We start from the raw sequence: 14,191 nt of genomic DNA, 5'->3' as shown, positions 1-14,191 counted from the left end.
CTCCTGCAAACACAAATCAGTTTAACTCTGTAAGATGAAAATACGCATTGAAGGCCGTTCTGTTAGGTAGCTCCGTTTTGGTTTTAGAAGCAGATATTTCTCCAAACCGCGTTTACTCCCTTTCACTCAGGCATATCAAAACGCAGCTCCGAGAAGCAACGTGCTTCTCACTCTCTGAATCTAGAGGCAGATTCAACTCCCTTAGGTAAGCGAACACCCAGCAGAGCAGTCTGAAGGATACGTTCGTTTTGTGTTTTACACGTAAATTTACAGCTACTTGGAAAATGCTTGCATTTGGCTGGGAAAATGCGTTTTCCGCTTCTTCAGAGAAAGAGTTTGGAAACTCCTGCAAACACACATCAGTTTAACTCTGTAGGTTGAACGCACACATTGAAGGCCGTTCTGTTAGGTTGCTCCGTTTCGGTTTTAGAAGCAGATATTTCTCCAAACCGCGTTTACTCTTTTTCACTCTGGAATATCAAAACTCAGCTCCAAGAAAAAACGGGCTTCTCACTCTCTGAATCCAGAGGCAGATTCAACTCCCTTAGGTAAGGGAACACCCAGCAGAGCACTCTGAAGAATATGTTCGTTTTTTGTTTTAGACGGAGATTTACAGCTATTTGGGAAATGCTTGCATTTGGCTGGGAAATAGCTTTTTTCTTCTTCACAGAAAGCGTTTAGAAACTCCTGCAAATTCCTATCAGTTAAACTCTTTAAGGTGAACGCACACATTGAAGGCTGTTCTGTTAGGTTGCTCCGTTTTGTTTTTAGAAACAGATATTTCTCCAAACCGCGTTTACTCCCATTCACTCTGGCATATCAAAACGCAGCTCCGAGAAGCAACGTGCTTCTCACTCTCTGAATCTAGAAGCAGATACAACTTTCTTAGGTAAGCGAACACCCAGCAGAGTAGTTTGAAGGATACGTTCGTTTTGTGTTTAAGACGTAGATTTACAGCTATTTGGGAAATGCTTGCATTTGGCTGGAAAATAGAGTTTTCCGCTTCTTCACAGAAAGAATTGAGAAACTCCTGCAAACACACATCAGTTTATTTCTGTAGGTTGAACGCACACTTTGAAGGCCGTTGTGTTAGGTTGCTCCGTTTTGGTTTTAGAAGCAGATATTTCTCCAAACCGCGTTTACTCCCTTTCACTCTGGCATATCAAAACGCAGCTCCGAGAAGCAACGTGCTTCTCACTCTCTGAATCTAGAGGCAGATTGAACTCCCTTAGGTAAGCGAATTCCCAGCAGAGCAGTCTGAAAAATAAGTTCATTTTGTGTTTTAGACGGAGATTTACAAGTATTTGGGAAATGCTTGCATTTGGCTGGGAAAATGCGTTTTCCGCTTCTTCAGAGAAAGGGTTTAGAAACTCCTGCAACAACACATCAGTTTAACTCTGTAAGTTGAACGCACACATTGAAGACCGTTCTGTTAGGTTTTTCCGTTTTGGTTTTAGAAGCAGATATTTCTCCAAACCGCGTTTTCTCCCATTCACTCTGGCATATCAAAACGGAGCTCCGAGAAGCAACGTGCTTCTCACTCTCTCAATCTAGAGGCAGATTCAACTCGCTTAGGTAAGCGAACACCCAGCAGAGCAGTCTGAAAAATACGTTCGTTTCGTGTTTTAGACGGAGATTTACAGCTATTTGGGAAATGCTTGCATTTGGCTGGGAAAACGCTTTTTCCACTTCTTCACAGAAAGGGTTTAGAACCTCCTGCAAAAACACATCAGTTTAACTCTATAAGTTGAACGCACACATTGAAGGCCGTTCTGTTAGGTTGCTCCGTTTTGGTTTTAGAAGCAGATATTTCTCAAAACCGCGTTTACTACCATTCACTCTGGCATATCAAAACGCAGCTCGGAGAAGCAACGTGCTTCTCACTCTCTGAATCTAGAGGAAGATTCGACTCCCTTAGGTAAGCGAACACCCAGCAGGGCAGTCTGAAGGATACATTCGTTTCGTGTTTTAGACGGAGATTTACAGCTATTTGGGAAATGCTTGCATTTGGCTGGGAAAATGCGTTTTCCGCTTCTTCAGAGAACGGGTTTAGAAACTCCTGCAAACACACATCAGTTTAACTCTAAGTTGAACGCACACATGGAAAGCCGTTCTTTTCGGTTGTTCCGTTTGGCTTTTAGAAGCAGATATTTCTCCAAACCGGGTTTTCTCCCATTCACTCTGGCATATCAAAACGCAGCTCCGAGAAGGAACGGGTTTCTCTTTCTCTGAATCTAGAGGCAGATTCAACTTTCTTAGGTAAGCGAACACATAGTAGAGCAGTCTGAAGGATACGTTCGACTGGTGTTTTAGACGGAGATTTACAGCTATTTGGAAATGCTTGCATTTGGCTGGGAAATAGCGTTTTCCGCTTTTTCACAGAAAGGATTTAGAAACTCCTGCAAACACACATCAGTTTAACACTGTAGGTTGAACGCACACATTGAAGGCCGTTCTGTAGGGTTGCTCCGTTTTGGATTTAGAATCAGATATTTCTCCAAACCGCGTTTACTCCCTTTCACTCTGGCATATCAAAACTCAGCTCCAAGAAAAACGGGCTTCTCACTCTCTGAATCTAGAGGCAGATTCAACTCCCTTAGGTAAGCGAACACCCAGCAGAGCAGTCTGAAGGATATGTTCGTTTTGTGTTTTACACGGAGATTTACAGCTATTTGGGAAATGCTTGCATTTGGCTGGGAAATAGCTTTTTTGCTTCTTCACAGAAAGGGTTTAGAAACTTTTGCAAACACACATCAGTTTAACTCTGTAAGTTGAACGCACACGTTGAAGGCCGTTCTGTTAGGTTGCTCCGTTTTGGTTTTAGAAGCAGATATTTCTCCAAACGGCGTTTACTACCATTCACACTGGCATATCAAAACGCAGCTCCGAGAAGCAACGTGCTTCTCACTCTCTGAATCTAGAGGCAGATTCAACTCCCTTAGGTAAGCGAACACCCAGCAGAGCAGTCTGAAGGATACATTCGTTTCGTGTTTTAGACGGAGATTTACAGCTATTTGGGAAATGCTTGCATTTGGCTGGGAAAATGCTTTTTCCGCTTCTTCACTGAAAGGGTTTAGAAACTCCTGCAAACAGACATCAATTTAACTCTGTACGTTAAACGCACGCATAGAAGGCCGTTCTGTTAGGTAGCTCCGTTTTGGTTTTAGAAGCAGATATTTCTCCAAACCGCGTTTACTACCATTTACTCTGGCATATCAAAACGCAGCTCCGAGAAGCAACATGCTTCTCACTCTCTGAATCTAGACGCAGATTCAACTCCCTTAGGTAAGCGAACACCCAGCAGAGCAGTCTGAATGATACATTCGTTTCGTGTTTAAACGGAGATTTACAGCTATTTTGGAAATGCTTGCATTTGGCTGGGAAAATGCTTTTTCCGCTTCTTCACAGAAAGGGTTTAGAAACTCCTGTAAACACACATCAGTTTAACTCTGTAAGTTGAACACAAGCATTGAAGGCCGTTCTGTTAGGTTGCTCCGTTTTGGTTTTAGAAGCAGATATTTCTCCAAACCGCGTTTACTCCGGTTCACTCTGGCATATCAAAACGCAGCTCAGAGAAGCAACGTGCTTCTCACTCTCTGAATCTAGAGGCAGATTGAACTCCCTTAGGTAAGCGAACACCCAGTAGAGCAGTCTGAAGGATACGTTCCTTTTGTGTTTTAGACGGAGATTTACAGCTATTTGGGAAATGCTTGCATTTGGCTGGGAAAATGCGTTTTCCGCTTCTTCAGAGAAAGGGTTTAGAAACTCCTGCAAACACACATCAGTTTAACTCTGTAAGTTGAAAACACACATTGAAGACCGTTCTGTTAGGTTGCTCCGTTTTGGTTTTAGAAGCAGATATTTCTCCAAACCGCGTTTTCTCCCATTCACTCTGGCATATCAAAACGCAGCTTCGAAAAGCAACGTGCTTCTCACTCTCTGAATCTAGAGGCAGATTGAACTCCCTTAGGTAAGCGAACACCCAGCAGAGCAGTCTGAAGGATACGTTCATTTTGCGTTTTACACGGAGATTTACAGCTATTTGGGAAATGCTTGCATTTGGCTGGGAAAATGCGTATTTCGCTTCTTCAGAGAAAGTGTTTAGAAACTCCTGCAAACATACATCAGTTTAGTTCTGTACGTTGAACGCACACATTGAAGACCGTTCTTTTAGTTTGTTCCGTTTTGGATTTAGAAGCAGATATTTCTCCAAACCGCGTTTTCTCCCATTCATTCTGGCATATCAAAACGCAGCTCCGAGAAGCAACGTGCTTCTCACTCTCTCAATCTAGAGGCAGATTCAACTCCCTTAGGTAAGAAAACACCCAGCAGAGCAGTCTGAAGGATACGTTCGTTTTATGTTTTAGACGGAGATTTACAGCTATTTGGGAAATGCTTGCATTTGGCTGGAAAATAGCGTTTTCCGCTTCTTCACAGAAAGAATTGAGAAACTCCTGCAAACACACATCAGTTTATCTCTGTAGGTTGAACGCACACATTGAAGGCCGTTCTGTTAGGTTGCTCCGTTTTGGTTTTCGAAGCAGATATTTCTTCAAACCACTTTTACTCCCATTCACTCTGGCATATCAAAACGGAGCTCCGAGAAGAAACGGGCTTCTCACTCTCTGAATCTAGAGGCAGATTCAACTCCCTTAGGTAAGCGAACACCCAGCAGAGCAGTCTGAAGGTTACGTTCATTTTGTGTTATATACGGAGATTTACAGCTATTTGGGAAATGCTTACAAATGGCTGGGAAAATGTGCTTTCCGCTTCTTCACAGAAAGTGTTTAGAAACTCCTGCAAACCCACGTAAATTTATCTCTGTAAGTTGAACGCACACATTGAAGGCCGTTCTGTTAGGTTGTTCCGTTTTGGTTTTAGAATCAGATATTTCTCCAAACCGCGTTTACTCCCATTCACTCTGGCGTATCAAAACGCAGCTCCGAGAAGAAACGTGCTTCTCACTCTCTGAATCTAGAGGCTGATTCAACTCCCTTAGGTATGAAAACACCCAGCAGAGCAGTCTGAAGGATATGTTTGTTTTGTGTTTTAGAAAAAGATTTACAGCTATTTGGGAGATGCTAGCATTTTGCTGGGAAATAGCGTTTTTTGCTTCTTCACAGAAAGGGTTTAGAAACTTCTGCAAACACACATCAGTTCAACTCTGTATGTTGAACGCACACATTGAAGGCCGTTCTGTTAGGTTGCTCCGTTTTGGTTTTAGAATCAGATATTTCTCCAAACCGCGTTTACTCTTTTTCACTCTGGCATATCAAAACCGAGCTCCAAGAAAAAACGGGCTTCTCACTCTCTGAATCTAGAGGCAGATTCAACTCCCTTAGGTAAGCGAACACCCAGCTGAACAGTCTGAATGATACGTTCGTTTTGTGTTTTAGACGGAGATTTCCAGCTATTTAAGAAATGCTTGCATTTGCCTGGGAAAATGCGTTTTCCGCTTCTTCACAGAAAGGGTTTAGAAACTCCTGCAAACTCCTATCAGTTTAACCCTTTAAGTTGAACGCACACATTGAAGGCCGTTCTGTTAGGTTGCTCCGTTTTGGTTTTAGAAGCAGATATTTCTCCAAACCGCGTTTACTCCCATTCACTCTGGCATATCAAAACGCAGCTCGGAGAAGCAACGTGCTTCTCACTCTCTGAATCTAGAGGCAGATTGAACTCCCTTAGGTAAGTGAACACCCAGCAGAGCAGTCTGAAGGATACGTTCATTTTGTGTTTTAGACGGAGATTTACAACTATTTGGGAAATGCTTGCATTTGGCTGGGAAAATGCGTTTTCCACTTCTTCAGAGAAAGGGTTTAGAAACTCCTGCAAACACACATCAGTTGAACTCTGTAAGTTGAACGGACACAGTGAAGGCCGTTTTGTTAGGTTGCTCCGTTTTGGTTTTAGAAGCAGATATTTCTCCAAACTGCGTTTACTCTTTTTCACTCTGGCATATCAAAACTCAGCTCCAAGAAAAAACGGGCTTCTCACTTTCTGAATCTAGAGGCAGATTCAACTCCCTTAGGTAAGGGAACACCCAGCAGAGCAGTCTGAAGAATATGTTCGTTTTGTGTTTTAGACGGAGATTTACAGCTATTTGGGAAATGCTTGCATTTGGCTGGGAAATAGCTTTTTCTTCTTCACAGAAAGCCTTTAGAAACTCCTGCAAACACCTATCAGTTGAACTCTTTAAGGTGAACGCACACATTGAAGGCCGTTCTGTTAGGTTGCTCCGTTTTGTTTTTAGAAACAGATATTTCTCCAAACCGCGTTTACTCCCATTCACTCTGGCGTATCAAAACGCAGCTCCGAGAAGAAACGTGCTTCTCACTCACTGAATCTAGAGGCTGATTCAACTCCCTTAGGTATGAAAACAACCAGCAGAGCAGTCTGAAGGATACGTTCGTTTTTTCTTTTAGAAGGAGATTTACAGCTATTTGGGAGATGCTAGCATTTTGCTGGGAAATAGCGTTTTTTGCTTCTTCACAGAAAGGGTTTAGAAACTTCTGCAAACACACATCAGTTTAACTCTGTATGTTGAACGCACACATTGAAGGCCGTTCTGTTAGGTTGCTCCGTTTTGGTTTTGAAATCAGATATTTCTCCAAACCGCGTTTACTCTTTTTCACTCTGGCATATCAAAATTCAGCTCCAAAAAAAAACGGGCTTCTCACACTCTGAATCTGGAGGCAGATTCAACTCCCTTAGGTAAGCGAACACCCAGCTGAGCAGTCTGAATGATACGTTCGTTTTGTGTTTTAGACGGAGATTTCCAGCTATTTAAGAAATGCTTGCATTTGTCTGGGAAAATGCATTTTCCGCGTCTTCACAGAAAGGGTTTAGAAACTCCTGCAAACACCTATCAGTTTAACCCTTTAAGTTGAACGCACACATTGAAGGCCGTTCTGTTAGGTTGCTCCGTTTTGGTTTTAGAAGCAGATATTTCTCCAAACCGCGTTTACTCCCATTCACTCTGGCATATCAAAACGCAGCTCGGAGAAGCAACGTGCTTCTCACTCTCTGAATCTAGAGGCAGATTGAACTCCCTTAGGTAAGCGAACACCCAGCAGAGCAGTCTGAAGGATACGTTCATTTTCTGTTTTAGACGGAGATTTACAACTATTTGGGAAATGCTTGCATTTGGCTGGGAAAATGCGTTTTCCGCTTCTTCAGAGAAAGGGTTTAGAAACTCCTGCAAACACACATCAGTTGAACTCTGTAAGTTCAACGGACACAGTAAAGGCCGTTTTGTTAGGTTGCTCCGTTTTGGTTTTAGAAGCAGATATTTCTCCAAACCGCGTTTACTCCCATTCACTCTGGCATATCAAAACGCAGCTCCGAAAAGCAACGGGCTTCTCACTCTCTGAATCTAGAGGCAGATTCAACTCCCTTAGGTAAGCGAACACCCAGCAGAGCAGTCTGAAGGATACGTTCGTTTTGTGTTTTAGACGGAGATTTACAGCTATTTGGGAAATGCTTGCATTAGGCTGGGAAATAGCTTTTTTGCTTCTTCACAGAAAGGGTTTAGAAACTCCTGCAAACACACGTCACTTTAACTCTGTGAGTTGAACGCACACATTTAAGGCCGTTCTGTTAGGTTGCTCCGTTTTGGTTTTAGAAGCAGATATTTCTCCAAACCGCGTTTACTCCCATTCACTCTGGCATATCAAAACGCAGCTCCGAGAAGCAACGTGCTTCTCTCTCTCTGAATCTAGAGGCAGATTCAACTCCCTTAGGTAAGCGAACACCCAGCAGGGCAGTCTGAAGGATACATTCGTTTCGTGTTTTAGACGAAGATTTACAGCTATTTGGGAAATGTTTGCATTGGGATGGGAAAATGCTTTTTCCGCTTGTTCACAGAAAGGGTTTAGAAACTTCTGCAAACACACATCAGTTTAACTCTGTAAGTTGAACGCACACATTGAAGGCCGTTCTGTTTGGTTGCTCCGTTTTGGTTTTAGAATCAGATATTTCTCCAAACCGCGTTTACTCTTTTTCACTCTGGCATATCAAAACTCAGCTCCAAGAAAAAACGGGCTTCTCACTCTCTGAATCTAGAGGCAGATTCAACTCCCTTAGGTAAGCGAACACCCAGCAGAGAAGTCTGAAGAATATGTTCGTTTTGTGTTTTAGACGGAGATTTACAGCTATTTGGGAAATGCTTGCATTTGGCTGGGAAATAGCTTTTTTCTTCTTCACAGAAAGCCTTTAGAAACTCCTGCAAACACCTATCAGTTAAACTCTTTAAGGTGAACGCACACATTGAAGGCCGTTCTGTTAGGTTGCTCCGTTTTCTTTTTAGAAACAGATATTTCTCCAAACCGCGTTTACTCCCATTCACTCTGGCGTATCAAAACGCAGCTCCGAGAAGCAACGTGCTTCTCACTCTCTCAATCTAGAGGCAGATTCAACTCCCTTAGGTAAGCGAACACCCAGCAGAGCAGTCTGAAGTATACGTTCGATTTGTGTTTTAAACGTAGATTTACAGCTATTTGGGAAATGCTTGCATTTGGCTGGGAAATAGCTTTTTTGCTTCTTCACAGAAAGGGTTTAGAAACTCCTGCAAACACACATCAGTTTAACTCTTTAATTGGAACGCACACATTGAAGGCCGTTCTGTTAGTTTGCTCCGTTTTGGTTTTAGAAGCAGATATTTCTTCAAACCGCGTTTACTCCCATTCACTCTGGCATATCAAAACGCAGCTCCGAGAAGCAACGTGCTTCTCACTCTCTCAATCTAGAGGCAGATTCAACTCCCTTAGGTAAGCGAATACCCAGCAGAGCAGTCTGAAGGATACGTTCGATTTGTGTTTTAGACGGAGATACACAGCTATTTGGGAAATGCTCGCATTTGGCTGGGAAATAGCTTTTTTGCTTCTTCACAGAAAGGGTTTAGAAACTCCTGCAAACACACATCCGTTTAACTCTGTAAGTTGAACGAACACATTGAAGGCCGTTCTGTTAGGTTTCTCCGTTTTTGTTTTAGAAGCAGATATTTCTCCAAACGGCGTTTACTCCCATTCACTCTGGCATATCAAAACGCAGTTCCGAGAAGCAAAGTGCTTCTCACTCTCTCAATCTAGAGGCAGATTCAACTCCCTTAGGTAAGCGAACACTTAGCAGAGCAGTCTGAAGGATACGTTCGTTTCGTGTTTTAGACGGAGATTTACAGCTATTTTGGAAATGCTTGCATTTTGCTGGGAAAATGCTTTTTCCACTTCTTCACAGAAAGGGTTTAGAAACTCCTGCAAACACACATCAGTTTAGCTCTGTAAGTTGAACGGACGCATTGAAGGCCGTTCTGTTAGGTAGCTCCGTTTTGGTTTTAGAAGCTGATATTTCTCCAAACCGCGTTTACTCCCATTCACTCTGGCATATCAAAACGCAGCTCCGAGAAGCAACATGCTTCTCACTGTCTGAATCTAGAGGCAGATTGAACTCCCTTAGCTAAGCGAACACCCAGCAGAGCAGTCTGAATGATACATTCGTTTCGTGTTTTAGACGGAGATTTACAGCTATTTGGGAAATGCTTGCATTTGGCTGGGAAATAGCTTTTTTGCTTCTTCACAGAAAGGGTTTAGAAACTCCTGCAAACACACATCAGTTTAACTCTTTAATTGGAACGCACACATTGAAGGCCGTTCTGTTAGTTTGCTCCGTTTTGGTTTTAGAAGCAGATATTTCTCCAAACCGCGTTTACTCCCATTCACTCTGGCATATCAAAACGCAGCTCCGAGAAGCAACGTGCTTCTCACTCTCTCAATCTAGAGGCAGATTCAACTCCCTTAGGTAAGCGAATACCCAGCAGAGCAGTCTGAAGGATACGTTCGATTTGTGTTTTAGACGGAGATACACAGCTATTTGGGAAATGCTTGCATTTGGCTGGGAAATAGCTTTTTTTCTTCTTCACAGAAAGGGTTTAGAAACTCCTGCAAACACACATCCGTTTAACTCTGTAAGTTGAACGAACACATTGAAGGTCGTTCTGTTAGGTTTCTTTGTTTTTGTTTTAGAAGCAGATATTTCTCCAAACGGCGTTTACTCCCATTCACTCTGGCATATCAAAACGCAGCTCCCAGAAGCAACGTGCTTCTCACTCTCTCAATCTAGAGGCAGATTCAACTCCCTTAGGTAAGCGAACACCCAGCAGAGCAGTCTGAAGGATACATTCGTTTCCTGTTTTAGACGGAGATTTACAGCTATTTGGGAAATGCTTGCATTTGGCTGGGAAAATGCGTTTTCCGCTTCTTCACAGAAAAAGTTTAGAAACTTCTGCAAACACACATCAGTTTAACTCTGTAGGTTGAACGCACGCATTGAAGGCCGTTCTGTTAGGTAGCTCCGTTTTGGTTTTAGAAGCTGATATTTCTCCAAACCGCGTTTACTCCCATTCACTCTGGCATATCTAAACGCAGCTCCGAGAAGCAATGTGCTTCTCACTCTCTGAATCTAGAGGCAGATTCAACTCCCTTAGGTAAGCGAACACCCAGCAGAGCAGTCTGAAGGATACGTTCGTTTCGTGTTTTAGACGGAGATTTACAGCTATTTTGGAAATGCTTGCATTTTGCTGGGAAAATGCTTTTTCCACTTCTTCACAGAAAGGGTTTAGAAACTCCTGCAACAACACATCAGTTTAACTCTATAAGTTGAACGCACACATTTAAGGCCGTTCTGTTAGGTTGCTCCGTTTTGGTTTTAGAAGCAGATATTTCTCCAAACCGCGTTTACTCCCATTCACTCTGGCATATCAAAACGCAGCTCCAAGAAGCAACGGGCTTCTCACTCTCTGAATCTAGAGGGAGATTCAACTTTCTTAGGTAAGCGAACACCCAGCAGAGCAGTCTGAAGGATACGTTCGTTTTGTGTTTTAGAGGTAGATTTACAGCTATTTGTGAAATGCTTGCATTTTGCTGGAAAAAAACGTTTTTTACTTCTCCACAGAAAATGTTTAGAAACTCCTGCAAACACACATCAGTTTAACTCTGTAAGTTGAACGCACACATTGAAGGCCGTTCTGTTAGGTTGCTCCGTTTTGGTTTTAGAAGCAGATATTTCTCCAATCCGCGTTTTCTCCCATTCACTCTGGCATATCAAAACGCAGCTCCGAAAAGCAACGTGCTTCTCACTCTCTGAATCTAGAGGCAGATTGAACTCCCTTAGGTAAGCGAACACCCAGCAGAGCAGTCTGAAGGATACTTTCATTTTGGGTTTTACACGGAGATTTACAGCTATTTGGGAAATGCTTGCATTTGGCTGGGAAAATGCGTATTTCGCTTCTTCAGAGAAAGTGTTTAGAAACTCCGGCAAACATACATCAGTTTAACTCTGTACGTTGAACGCACACATTGAAGACCGTTCTGTTAGGTTGTTCCGTTTTGGTTTTAGAAGCAGATATTTCTCCAAACCGCGTTTTCTCCCATTTACTCTGGCATATCACAACGCAGCTCCGAGAAGCAACGTGCTTCTCACTCTCTCAATCTAGAGGCAGATTCAACTCCCTTAGGTAAGAAAACACCCAGCAGAGCCGTCTGAAGGATAGGTTCGTTTTATGTTTTAGACGGAGATTTACAGCTATTTGGGAAATGCTTGCATTTGGCTGGAAAATAGCGTTTTCCGCTTTTTCACAGAAAGAATTGAGAAACTCCTGCGAACACAAATCAGTTTATCTCTGTAGGTTGAACGCACACATTGAAGGCCGTTGTGTTAGGTTGCTCCCTTTTGGTTTTAGAAGGAGATATTTCTCCAAACCGGGTTTACTCCCTTTCACTCTGGCATATCAAACGCAGCTCCGAGAAGCAACGGGCTTCTCACTCTCTGAATCTAGAAGCAGATTCAACTCCCTTAGGTAAGCGAACACCCAGCAGAGCAGTCTGAAGGATACGTTCGTTTTGTGTTTTAGACGTAGATTTACAGCTATTTGGGAAATGCTTGCATTTTGCTGGGAAATAGCGTTTTTTGCTTCTTCACAGAAAATGTTTAGAAACTCCTGCAAACACACATCAGTTTAACTCTGTAAGTTGAACGCACACATTGAAGGTCGTTCTGTTAGGTTGCTCCGTTTTGGTTTTAGAAGCCGATATTTCTTCAAACCGCCTTTACTCCCTTTCACTCTGGCATATCAAAATTCAGCTCCAAGAAAAAACGGGCTTCTCACTCTCTGAATCTAGAGGCAGATTCAACTCCCTTAGGTAAGCGAACAAACAGCAGAGCAGTCTGAAGGATACGTGCGTTTTGTGTTTTAGACGGAGATTTACAGCTATTTGGGAAATTCTTGCATTTGGCTGGGAAAATGCGTTTTCCACTTCTTCACAGAAATAGTTTAGAAACTCCTGCAAACACACAGCAGTTTAACTCTGTAAGTTGAACGCACAGATTGAAGGCCGTTCTGTTAAGTTGCTCCGTTTTGGTTTTAGAAGCAGATATTTCCCCAAACGGCGTTTACTCCCATTCACTCTGGCATATCAAAACGCAGCTCCGAGAAGCAACGTGCTTCTCTCTCTCTGGATTTAGAGGCAGATTCAACTCCCTTAGGTAAGCGAACACCCAGCACGGCAGTCTTAAGGATACATTCGTTTCGTGTTTTAGACATAGATTTACAGCTATTTGGGAAATGCTTGCATTTGGCTGGGAAAATGCTTTTACCGCTTCTTCAGAGAAAGGGTTTAGAAACTCCTGCAAACACAAATCAGTTTAACTCTGTAAGATGAACATACGCATTGAAGGCCGTTCTGTTAGGTAGCTCCGTTTTGGTTTTAGAAGCAGATATTTCTCCAAACCGCGTTTACTCCCATTCACTCAGGCATATCAAAACGCAGCTCCGAGAAGCAACGTGCTTCTCACTCTCTGAATCTAGAGGCAGATTCAACTCCCTTAGGTAAGCGAACACCCAGCAGAGCAGTCTGAAGGATACGTTCGTTTTGTGTTTTACACGTAAATTTACAGCTACTTGGGAAATGCTTGCATTTGGCTGGGAAAATGCGTTTTCCGCTTCTTCAGAGAAAGAGTTTGGAAACTCCTGCAAACACACATCAGTTTAACTCTGTAGGTTGAACGCACACATTGAAGGCCGTTCTGTTAGGTTGCTCCGTTTCGGTTTTAGAAGCAGATATTTCTCCAAACCGCGTTTACTCTTTTTCACTCTGGAATATCAAAACTCAGCTCCAAGAAAAAACGGGCTTCTCACTCTCTGAATCCAGAGGCAGATTCAACTCCCTTAGGTAAGGGAACACCCAGCAGAGCACTCTGAAGAATATGTTCGTTTTTTGTTTTAGACGGAGATTTACAGCTATTTGGGAAATGCTTGCATTTGGCTGGGAAATAGCTTTTTTCTTCTTCACAGAAAGCGTTTAGAAACTCCTGCAAATTCCTATCAGTTAAACTCTTTAAGGTGAACGCACACATTGAAGGCTGTTCTGTTAGGTTGCTCCGTTTTGTTTTTAGAAACAGATATTTCTCCAAACCGCGTTTACTCCCATTCACTCTGGCATATCAAAACGCAGCTCCGAGAAGCAACGTGCTTCTCACTCTCTGAATCTAGAAGCAGATACAACTTTCTTAGGTAAGCGAACACCCAGCAGAGTAGTTTGAAGGATACGTTCGTTTTGTGTTTAAGACGTAGATTTACAGCTATTTGGGAAATGCTTGCATTTGGCTGGAAAATAGAGTTTTCCGCTTCTTCACAGAAAGAATTGAGAAACTCCTGCAAACACACATCAGTTTATTTCTGTAGGTTGAACGCACACTTTGAAGGCCGTTGTGTTAGGTTGCTCCGTTTTGGTTTTAGAAGCAGATATTTCTCCAAACCGCGTTTACTCCCTTTCACTCTGGCATATCAAAACGCAGCTCCGAGAAGCAACGTGCTTCTCACTCTCTGAATCTAGAGGCAGATTGAACTCCCTTAGGTAAGCGAATTCCCAGCAGAGCAGTCTGAAAAATAAGTTCATTTTGTGTTTTAGACGGAGATTTACAAGTATTTGGGAAATGCTTGCATTTGGCTGGGAAAATGCGTTTTCCGCTTCTTCAGAGAAAGGGTTTAGAAACTCCTGCAACAACACATCAGTTTAACTCTGTAAGTTGAACGCACACATTGAAGACCGTTCTGTTAGGTTTTTCCGTTTTGGTTTTAGAAGCAGATATTTCTCCAAACCGCGTTTTCTCCCATTCACTCTGGCATATCAAAACGGAGCTC

This window comes from Callithrix jacchus, chromosome 2 (genome assembly GCF_049354715.1).
Source record: "Callithrix jacchus isolate 240 chromosome 2, calJac240_pri, whole genome shotgun sequence".
In the NCBI taxonomy this organism is placed as follows: Eukaryota; Metazoa; Chordata; class Mammalia; order Primates; family Cebidae; genus Callithrix; species Callithrix jacchus.
Note: the sequence above shows the minus strand (reverse complement) of the source record.